The sequence below is a fragment of the Palaemon carinicauda genome, chromosome 1, assembly GCF_036898095.1.
Source record: "Palaemon carinicauda isolate YSFRI2023 chromosome 1, ASM3689809v2, whole genome shotgun sequence".
Classification (NCBI taxonomy): domain Eukaryota; kingdom Metazoa; phylum Arthropoda; class Malacostraca; order Decapoda; family Palaemonidae; genus Palaemon; species Palaemon carinicauda.
The window spans coordinates 64,805,436-64,818,279 of NC_090725.1; positions in this window are offsets into that span (position 1 = coordinate 64,805,436).

The following is a 12,844-nucleotide window of genomic DNA, read 5'->3' on the forward strand; positions in this document are numbered from 1 at the left end:
GGTATCTTCAGTCCAAGATTTGTTTGCTCTTTTCAGTTTTTGTTGTTGCATGCCTCCTGATTTCTGGAGGTGGGCAATATCAGCTTATTTGTGGAGAGTGTTGATAGGAGTGGGACGTAGTGTCCTTATGATAACTGCAAGATTCTCTTTTCTTGACATGCAATGATCTGCTTCACACTGGTGCACAGCACTCGGCTGGTGTGTAAGACAAGGCTATGGCAGTCGTTCATATTGTGTGAGCATTGACTGCTGCAATTTTTTTTCTTTTCAACAGGGAATTTCCGGAGCCAATCTTCCCTCGAAGCATTTGCAGATGGATGGAAAATGACAGAATTCTATCCAGTCTTACCACTAGGTACACTAGAAACTGGTGACGTTCCAGCTCTTTGCCACTCCAGAGGATCTTGAGTTTGCTATTGGCAATTGCAAAATAGTCATTAATGCCAGAAATAACGCAACTACTACATGTTGGGATTTCAACCATAGAATGAGAATCAATTAGGAATAATTGCTAGATAAAAACAATATTGCAAAAATATAATAAAAGAGTAGTCCACTGTCTGTTTATTAACTCGATACTAAATGTAGATGCAAACGATTCTTTTATTAGATTGGATGGTATAAAAGATTGTCAGGTAGGTGCACAAACAAGATAAAATCTTCAGACTCATTAAGGAATGTAATTCTATTACCTAAACATCATGATGTGAACTCAGGACAAATTAATGGTCCATGTAAACAACAAAGAAGTAGCAAAAGTATGACTAATTTAACTTTTGTTTAACATGGTGCTTCTTAAAAGATATAGAAGGGGTTCATGGTTTCAATACAAATTTGATTACTACAGAAAACTACAGTAGTCAGTTACTTATAAGATCAAGCAGGTATCTAACAAGAAAGTAATTTTCTGGGAAATTTCATTTACTTTTATTTCGATTAGCGATAAGGGTAGAATTTCTCATCATATGCATAAGCATACAAGATTGTATACAAGGCCAAACTATATATCATGTATATATTATATAAAAAGTAAAGATTCCAGATGTTACACTCTTGTAGTCACAATAGAGCCCATCAACAGCTGTCTGTGTGTTGAAAATTCAACAATAATGCTAAAAATTAGTGAACAACTCTCCTAACTGCTTAAATTTCAAAATAAGGACCTAAAGTTGGGAGTAATCATACAACCTTCATGACCAGAACCAAAGAATTTCTACAACACTAGAATTTGGGATAAGAATATTAAAAGCACCAAGTCTTTTATGAGAGCCAAAGTGCATAGATAACAGTAAACCTAGGAAAGGTTATCACTGCAAAAACATATTAGAAATATATCATTGGGTCAACACCTCAATATGTATTAAGGTAAAAAAAAAAAAGTCATAATTTCTTCGGGAACTAATCCAAAAGTAATTGATTCAGCTTCCAGAGAACAGGAATTGGTCTTTCTTTTCTGAGTTTCTAATTACATTGTTTACTCTGAAACACATAAGCTTGTGCACTTTTTCAAAAAAAAACATATTGCCATTCTTTTCTTTTCATTTATAAATTCCTCGGGGAGACAAGGGATCTGGCCTCTAGCATTGATAAGTGGCCTTTTTCGGAATGATGTTGAATTATCAAAACAAACCATAAACAAGGTTATATGTTTCTTCATCCGTTAAGTCTACAATGGAATTGTTTTTCTTTGATAAACTTGTATTTTCATACCTCTTTAAAATTCTGATCTTTTTCATTCAGAAAAGAAGAAAGAATGGTGCTCTCAAAATCCAAGTATCTATATTTCATGGCTGTATATATATATATATATATATATATATATATATATATATATATATATATATATATATATATATATATATATATGTATATGTATGTATATATATATATATATATATATATATATATATATATATATATATATATATATATATATATATATATAAAATACCTCATTTAACGAGTTTAATTTATTTTCAGAGTGAGCTCACAAACTGAAATGCCCATAAACGAAAAATATCATCTCCATAAGAAATAAAGGAAATTCTCTTGGTGTGTTCTACGCGTCCAGAAATACACGCATACACTAGAAGTTTGTAATACTAATTATTGAACAATTCAAATAGAAAACAGAATTAATAATTCAAGATGAAAAATGGGAGTAATAAAGCAAACAAACTAGCATGGAAATTAAAGGAAAACATTTACAGAAATACCTCGTCTCTTCAAAGCAGTGAAGGGAGTCTACGTTATATCTATGCTGGCATGATGGAACATACATACGCTGTTGTAGAATTAGCCATGGATGATTGGAATGAGGCCACCTTATTTATGGAGCCTCCCGGCTTAAAGCACTGGGAAGGGAGTATAGCATTGTAGAATAACCGCTGTAAAGGCTTCAACCCCACTTGCACTTGTGACCATCCCATGGAATACCACTGTACATTTTTCAATTGGTTTTGCGAGCTGGCGTAGTACCTGTACAGGCTTAATCGGGTTTTTTTCTGAACACAATAACATAATCACCCTAACACTGTCCTTTTTCAATCTCCTTCTTCGAAAAGTTTCGAAAATTTCCCCATCTACAAAATAACTAATGGTTTCCTCTCGTCGGTCCCTCTGTAAGAATTATTTAAAAGAAAAAAATTACCAAGAAATTTGTATGCCATATATTGTTTTAGACATATGACTCCTTTAGAAATTTGAATACATACAAACATAAAGGTTAATAAAGTATACATAATACCATTCATAAAAACATATCTCAACTCATATGAAACATTTAAAACGTACTAGTTTGAGACTTGCATATGGCATTTCATTATACCAGAGAATGTTTGTGCATCGCGTGATAATCTCATTCTTACAAAAGTTTTCCCAAAAAAAAATTCCCATACGGACAGGAATTTTGGCTTGCATACCCATGTCGTATTCGTAATCTAATTTGAATTTATATTATTATTATTATTATTATTATTATTATTATTATTATTATTATTATTATTATTATTATTATTATTATTATTATTATTATCCCGGAAAAAGAGTGTTGGAAATTTTAGTTATTCCCCAATGCTATTCCTTTCTTTCAAGCGAAAGAACGACCCAGCCAAAGATGTATCAACATATTTTGGTGTTTTTGATGCATAAATTGGCTCCAATATACATTATTCATGACGGGCGGGAAAAGCTCCCAGCCAAAACCTCCTGCGACGCTGACACGAGAGATCAAGTAGAGAACTCACACAAAAAGAGCACTTTCCTCATCTCGCTTCTATTGCCTTCAAGTTTCCCACAGACTCGTGGAAAGTCTCTCTCTCTCTCTCTCTCTCTCTCTCTCTCTCTCTCTCTCTCTCTCTCTCTCTCTCTCTCTCTCTTGATATTTCATTTTTTGGTGTTTATCTTTACGTGGCCTAAATACGAGTATTTGTGTTGACCGTTTATAACATTCGAATGTATATAAGAGATAATAACCTCTGCCAAGAAAGGTTGGAAGAGGTTATGGTTTCGTCCCTGTTTGTCTGTTTGTCTATTCATTTGGTTGTTTTAGTGTGAACAACTTCTTGGTCATTATTTTACTCATAGAGTAGTGAAACTTTCAGGTGTTAATTGTTATGTTGGGACGAGGAAGTTATTCTATTTTGGAATGTTCTAGGTCAAAGTTCAAAAGTTCAAGGTCGAGCAAAAGGTCGCCTGAATAAACCCAACTTTAACCCCAAGTTCGCACATGGTTGTCAAAGACTTCAATTACGCCTAAGGTCTAAATTGATTCTGGGAAACGCAAGCTAGTTTCGAGAAATAAGCTATCGTGAAGATCTACGTTCTAAGAGGGCTTTTCTAGTTTAGGAATATTTCTTGTTTACTTCAGAATATTTTATGCAACATCCGGTGGCATTCTGAAACCAGCACACGTTGTTAAGCCGCCCCTGATAAAAACTAAGAATATGGATAAGGAAGAAATGAAAACATAAGATGAGCTAACCTTACTTTGTTGAAGAGGAAATAGTTATATGCAAAAATTGTTCTTATCAATAGCTCTTTTACGAATTTTTTTTTTTTTTTTTTTTTGCAAAAGAAAATGGTTTATTCGTTGTATAAAATGAATAGCCCTGTGTGTTTATGGACTTAGAGAAAGCTTACGAGGGGGTGACAAGGGATTAATTGTGGTATTGCATACTGAGCCCTGGAGTGGACAAGAAATATGTGAGGGCAGTGAGGATATGCATGAGAATGTCAAACAGCAGTTAGGTGTGATGTCAGCGCAACGGAATGGTTTAATGTTGAGTTAGGATTACACAGGGGATCGGCTTTAAACTCTTTCATCTGTGTTTTTATCATGGACAGATTAACCGATGGCATTAGGTAGGTGTCTCCGTGGTCTATGATATTTGCATACGATATGGTAATTTTTTAAGGTAATGAGAAGGTTGAAGCTAATCTTGAATCAGCCGAGGTAAGACAGAGTATTTATATGTGAATGAGAGCGGATGGCAGCAATGCAGTGCGATTGGGAGATATAGAACTAAAATATGTAGAATTCAGGCTGAAAAAGAGTATCAAGTGTGATATGAGACAAAAAAATATCAGCAAGTGTGAAAGAAAAGGCTTATAAGGAGGTCGTAAGACCAGCTCAGCTATGCTGTATGGTTTTGAAACCGTACCTGTAACCAAGAAGCCAGAAGAAGAATTAAAAGTGGTAGAAAAGAAAAGGTTGAGGTTCTCCCGGGGGAGGTGTAGAGTAACGGGGAAGGATAAGATCAGAAAAAAATTCATTAGAGGAACTGCACTTGTTAATCAGTTTGTAAAGAAAGCATGGGGAGCAAGACTAAGGTGGTTCAGACACATGAAGAGAATGGAGGAAGAGTATGTCGGGAAGAGGATGCTAAGCATGAAGCCACCATGTAGAAGGAGGAGAGGGGGGCCTAAAAGGACACTTATGAATTCTCTTAGGAAAGATTGAAAATAAGAGGGCAGTTGTCGTGAAAGAGGTGAATTCACTGGTTAGAAATAGATGGAGACAGATGATCCGCTGTGGCGACACCTGTGACCGAAAGAAGATATGAAAATTATGTGATTGACACACCATTAAGACAAAGAAAAACCTAAATTAGGTGTTTGTGAATAATGAGAAAAACCTTTAGTAAAATTGCCCAAAAAATATTAATGCCAGACGTAGAGTAAAAATACAGCTGGATTCATCAGATAGCAACGCTGGGTTTAATTCTTCCTGTTATATTATCGTGTGCATACATATTTGTCTGGAAGCTTAAGAAACATAAATAGAAATACTTTTAGTGGAAAGAAAATATCTAGCTGCTTGTTTTAGCAACTTTGTTTTAAAAGCTATTGAAGTTAAGAAGATTTTATGACTTTTATTTCCGTGGCGAAATCTTCCTTAACTGTTTACAATAGTTTCAAATTATCTATGGTTTGCTTTAAATGCCCATTTCAAAATTGATTTTCATGGACCAGAAATACACCTAAAAATAGGCCACTATATAATAGACTGAATACTTTTTCGATTTTGTCATTAAAGTATAAAACTCACATTTCATATTCTTGATATTCTTCATTGCCCCTCAGCTGATAACGTTTATACTAAACGGAAAATCAATGAGTTCTTCATTGAAAGCCTATTGCTCAGAGACGAAAGGAGCTTTTAAAAATTTGAATTTGCATTGAATCAAATCTAATAATCTATTTCTATTCACTAACTCTCACTTGACTTCGTCATGTGACCCTATTATTTTAACTCATCGACATACAAAGAAATCCCAACGCATTCACAAGAAGGTTCTTGGACTGACATTGTACTAAGCTATTCTTCCATGTGAATAAAAATGAATGAGACACCGTTAACCAAAGAAAGAGAGTAAGTTAGAGTACAATGATACTGACTCAGATATCATCTTTATATCCAAACAATCCTCTATTAGAAAGAAAGAAAGGTAGAAAAAAATCTAATAGAGTGTTTTATTTGTCAACCAGTAAAAGGAAGGTGCAACAAATTACCATTAAAACTTAATTGTAATAATCAACGCTGAAAACTGGATGTACTAGAACGTTATTATTTTTTGGGGGGGGGGTAATATCTGACACACACACACACACACACATATATATATATATATATATATATATATATATATATATATATATATATATATATATATATATATATATATATATATATATATATATATATGTATATATATATATATATATATATATATATATATATATATATATATATATATATATATATATATATATATATATATATATATATATATATATATACCCTGCGATGAATTAATATATTCTGAGAGATTTCTATTTGGGAATGGAAAGTTTTTTCTATTTTTTTATCATTATTTGAAAAAAACATGTAATCTTGCAATCATAATTAGAAACAACTGTAAAATCTGCAAAAACAGCAACTTCATACTAGTAGTAACAAAAATAAAAGTGATAATAATAAAAAGAAAAAACGATGAATATATTTTATGGGAAAAATACCTTGGTAAAATAATAGCTTTTTATTTCTTCAAATCATGGAAGTATTCTTTTCTTAATCACATAGTTTTACCAATAAAAAGTCTGCATAAGCGTTGTTAAAGTAAGGAATCTCCTAAATGCTATTTGATGTTTGAGACTTCATCTCCATTCCGTATCAAAGTGAAGCTATTTTACCCCTAAACATTCAGATTTTACTGTGTCCAGAAGGTGGCAGCTGCTATTCGCTTTGAAAAGAGCAGATCGTAAAACGGAATGGGGCACTTTTTCGCAGACTCAAATAAGAAAGATGGCATTCGAAGTTTCTTCTTTTCTTAACGTCTTTTTATCTACTTTGCCGCAAGTTTAAAACTTCCAGGAGTTGAAGCATTTTGGAAATATTTCGTAATATGGATCTTTCATAGCGTTTCATCTAATGTGTCGCAAGTTCAATTGGTTTACGAGGCAAATATTCTGGGGATATATTACAATATTCGTTTAAGATTGCGTTTTAGAATAGAAGCTTATCTGATATATATTTGAATATGTATGAATTTTCGATCAAGGACAATCGTCAATTTATACCGTATTCACGATAGGATTAGAATGACTAGATTTTACATTCGTAATGAAAGTTGCTATCTTACATCTTAATCTATCTCTTATCAATATATATTGAGTTTTTTTTTTTTTTTTTATTTCAAGTTTTAGGCAATCGGATTAGAATAAGCGGTACTGGAATACTAACGTTGCCTTCACTACTATAACTTCTTAATATCAGTTTACATGACAATTAAATAAGTTTACAATGCAAAGCTTACAGTAAACAAAAAGCAAAACGAAATGGTTGGGAAATAGCTAGAGGACATTTTAATAACGGAGTGTTAATAATTAGCATATATTATAAACATAAAAAGATATTATGTGAGAATAAATAGGTTATATCAATCATTGGATTAGTAGATTCATTGGCGATGGATAAATCTATCCTAAATGTAGTTAAACCTTAATCATCTATAAATATATATATATATATATATATATATATATATATATATATATATACATATATATATATATATATATATGTATATATATATATATATATATATATATATATATATATATATATATATATATATGTCCTATATATATATGTTCATATATATATATATAGACATAAATATATATATAATACAATTTCTATTAATTATATGAAACCACGTGAAAAGGTCAAGAAGAAATTCGTTCTTCGCCTGAAATCCCTATATTTGCCTTTATCAAGTAATGACAGATAATTTCTAAATAGTTTCGATAAACGTGTCTGCAGTGTCCCCTTTCCATTTTTTTCCAGATATCCAAATCCACCTCTTCGGAGTAAGAGTAAACACAATGTTTATCATCTTTTGTTGATTTATCCTCCTATATAAGGTCGTCGTTGTCGATTCGTGTATTTCGACCTACAATACATCTCCTGCTGGACCTCTTTCGCCTTAATAAGTCAGGTTTGTCACCCTTTCCGCCGTGCTCTCGAGCAGCCAAGACTCATTAGGATATATATATATATATATATATATATATATATATATATATATATATATATATATACTGTATATATATATATATATATATATATATATATATATATATATATATATATGTGTGTGTGTGTGTGTGTGTGTTTGTGTGTGTATGAGACAAAATTGCAGGGATTGCAAGTAAAAGAAATGTATGAAGAGAAAATACAATTATTGCTATGGATAATTATGGACATTTATTGGCCAGCATAGATAGTATCAGTGACGTTTGAAAGATACAAAACCTAATTTCCTCTGGTGTATGTATTTCTATATCCATGGAAGTGAAATGGCGTGATTGAACTCAAAAGCGACTCGTCATAACACTCAAATAAATCGCCGTACATGTCGGTGCTTGGAGTAAGTTCCATTGTACTATAAACAGCAACCTGCTTCTATGCTTATTAGTATTACTATAAAAACCGATAATATTCTAGCCTCTCGTATTCGTGTGTGACGCCTTTAATCAAGCGCAAATCAAACCATCAATTCCCTAGTTCGAATTCCTTCCTTTCGAAGCACATTCGGTCTTTCTCTATAAATCACGACAAGCCGTTGATCCAAAAGAAGCCCAATAAACAAAGAGAAGAGATGTCGACGCCATCCCATAAAAAATGAGCCAGTGTTGCACCTGCTTTTGATGTCCGGGAACAAAGCCATTGGTCGGGTACCATAAAAGATTTTTTTTTTTTTTTGTCAATCAATTGGAAAGCAGCACGATATCAGACGCCTCATTTTTCGAATCCTAATTGTTTCGTCATCCAGACCTCTGTTTGTGAGCTGACAGCCAACGTCAGTTCTGGATTTCAATCGTTTGAAAAACAGAATTGATTTCCGATAGTGATTTGCATTGGGCATGCCATAACATACTCGTCCTCTAGTATGTAAATATAATATCATTTGTATTTTTATATGATCCATTCATTTCATGAATATGCTGCTTTCTTCTAATAATACCACTGGGTTTTCCTAGTGTTAATGGTCTGTGTAAATAGTTCACTGCAGACAGAGAGAGAGAGAGAGAGAGAGAGAGAGAGAGAGAGAGAGGGAGGGGGGGGGGTGCGGGGGACAATCAGCGTATAATTTTGAAACACACTAGAAGGAAAGAATAGTTCATCACATTTTCATAATTTTGGACTCAATCATTTTCTCATTTCGATTTCTAATTATATGGCAAACGGAGTATTTTACATCTAGGTTTGGTATCTTGGCCGTCTTAAATGCGGCATTTAGTGGCCCTCTTCTGAATGGTGACAAAACAATCTCTTCTAAAACCTTATACTGTGAAATAGCCGTTAGATAGTAACAAACCGATCACCATCTAAAACATATATTCTGTACCATGGCCTTCTTCAGTTGATGTTCACTTGCTTGAGTAAACATTCAGGCATACGATCCTTTCCTCATCCTCCTTCTCAAAGTGTGATATACAGATTGATTAAGAAGTGAAACTTATTTGGCAAATTACCATGAAAATTGCCTAAACATTGCTTAATCTAATTCCCTGTAGCCATGTTTTTTTATATATATATTTCCAGTTCATTATAAATGTCCTGCTAAATTATTTAGATTTATACTCGTATTATCTTGCTAAAAACCCTACTGTTAGTGTTGGAATATACACATATATCAAGAAGTGTTTACTGTTGTCTTCTTAACATGTGTAGCAAACTAATCTAGTTAATATATATCAACGGTTACATTCACAAGTTACACACACATAATATATCAAACTCTAAGAAATCCCATCACAACGTTAATCATCTCCTGTCTTTTTTTACTAGATTTATGAGGGTTTCGTGCTAATTGTTATTTTAGAACAAAAAAAAAAATATTTTCTATAGTCAAAGCGTAATTTTTCCATCATCAAAACGGAATGATAAATAATCATCAGTATTTCATTGAAGATTTTCATAGTAATGAGTTTTCGAGGAATGAGAATTTTGCAAAAATCTAATTACTGTTAACGATAATTTAGTGTGATTACATACATTTAGCATACGAAATATTAGTGCTTTTTATTACTATTACTGAACTGGGTAAGAAATTACTATTTATCATTTCTATCAATTCCTTATTTTTTATTAACTTATAAGAGTTCTATATTACTCTGAACTAAATTTTATAGATGTTATCTACTGTACATAATCTACTTTATAATTATTTCACTAATTTTTATAACTACGAAGGAACCAAACTTTTTTAAATTATCAACCTAATTTATGCAATCATGTTAGTATATATATATATATATATATATATATATATATATATATATATATATATATATATATATATATATATATATATTTATATATATATTTTTTTTTTTTTTTTTTTTTGAGGAAGTGGTAAAGATTAGCACTAAAGTGAAGACCTACCAAAATATCAAAGGCCAAAATCTAGTATTTTTTCTACGACATTTACGATTTAGATAAGTTCGTCACAAGCAGTCATACTTAGCAAAAAATAAAACTGTCAAATTGATGAGGACTGATCATTTTCTGCATAAACAATTTCTTATGTTATGGAGTCATAGAAACTAAATAGGAATCTGTAAGGCATATGTTATAATTTCCACAAACAAATAATGGGGTTACAGTACAACCTCTCTAATGTGTGCATAAAACGCTGTTTCTAACAACTTAAATAAACAGAGATAAATTCAAAAGTAAGTAATCAGTAATCTTTAAAATAGAAATATTAGAAATTGTATTTTTGATTACACTTCATAAGCAATAAGGTTGGGTAATAAGTCCTATTTTCAAATAACCAAAAAAGGAAAAATCCTAGCTAGTTATCTCGGCATTAGGAAAAAAAATTGAAAATAATAAATTCTGCCTTATCTTGCAGCCCCAGAGGTAAATACGTCACTGTGTAAATGTGGAGGCCTCCCACTTTCATAATTTCAAACTGCTGACAAACCTTGTTCCCAATCTGAAAGAGCTAAAGAACAACATCAAATAATAACTTTAAGAAGAGGGAATCATCCTCTCTAAGAGTTCCTTTTTACTAATTTAAGAATGCAGCATCAACCTTATGTTAAAAGGAGGCGTCAGTAGCTACTAAGCCTGAAGCCTGCTTGTGCAAGTTCTTGACACTATTTTTCTATATTGGAAATTGCAGAAGCAGCTGGAGATGTTCATTTTCTCATCGGGTCTCTCTGCTAACTCCTTTTGAGGTTTTCATGCTCACTAAAAAAAGATAAACGCATAATTCCATTTTTTTTTCTTTTCATGTATAAATTCTTCGGGAGAGAGAGGAGATCTGGCCTCTGGCATTGGCAAGTGGCCTTTTTCGAAATGATGTTGAATTATCAAAACAAACCATCGATGAAGGTTTATGTTTTTTTATCCGTCAAATCTAGGATGAAATTCTTTTTCTTTGATAACCTTGTATCTTTATACCTCTTTAAAATTCTGATCTTTTGTATTCTGAAGAGAAGAAAGGATGGTACTCTCAAAAGAGAGTATCTCTATTTCGTGGTTGTGGCATAACATATATATATATATATATATATATGTGTATATATATATATATATATATATATATATATATATATATATATATATATATATATATATATATATATATATATATATATATATATATATATATATATATATATATATATATATATATATATATATATATATATAATGCATACATACATAAGTGATACCTCATTCAACGAGTTTAATCTATTTTCCGAGTAAGCTCGCAAACTGAAATGCTCATAAACTAAAAATAAGAATATTATTTCCATAAGAAATAAAGGAAATTCTCTTGGTGTTTTCCACACGTCCAGAAATGCACACATACACTAGAAGTTTGTAATACTAATTATCGAACAATTTATATGAAAAAATAAAAGTTAATAATTTATAATGAAAAATGGGAATAATATAGCTATTGAATTGGCATAGAAATTAGAGGAAAAAATTTGCATACACTCATGGTCTCTTCAAAACCGTGAAGGGAGTCTACGTTATTTTTTATGCTGGTATGATGGAACAGATAATTACTGTTGTAAAAGTAGCCATGGATGACTGGAATGAGGTCACCTTATTCATGGAGCCTCCAAGCCTGGTGCACTGGGAAGAGATTATATCATTGTGGAATAACCACTGTGAATGCTGCAACCCCACTTGCATTTGCGGCCGACCTATGGACTGCCACTATACATTTTTCAATTGGTCTTGCAAGCTGGCGTAGTGCCTGTACAGTTTTTTTTTTCCTGAAGATCATAGCATAATTACCCTAACACTACTGTTTTCTAATTTCCTTCTTCAAAAGCTTTAAAAAAAATTTCCCCTTCTACAAAATACCTAATGGCTTTCGTTTGATAATAAAATAAAAACAATACCAAAGAATTTGCATGCCCCATATTTTTATAGACATAGGCCTGGCTTGAAAATTTAAATGCACGCACACATATAAAAGTTAGTACCATTCGAAGAAACATATCTCAACTCATATTAACATTTCAAGTGTACTAACTTGAATCTTGCAAATAGCATTTCACTATATCCGAGAATGTCTGTGCACCGCGTGGTAATCTCATTCATACAGAAATTACCACAGAAAAATCTCCATAGGGAGAGAGATTTTTACCATAATCTTAATCTAATTTTAATTTGTATACTTGTATCCCGATTATTATTATTATTATTATTATTATTATTATTATTATTATTATTATTATTATTATTATTATCCCGGAAAAAAAGTGTTGGAAATTTTAGTTATCCCTCAATGATATTCCTTTCTTT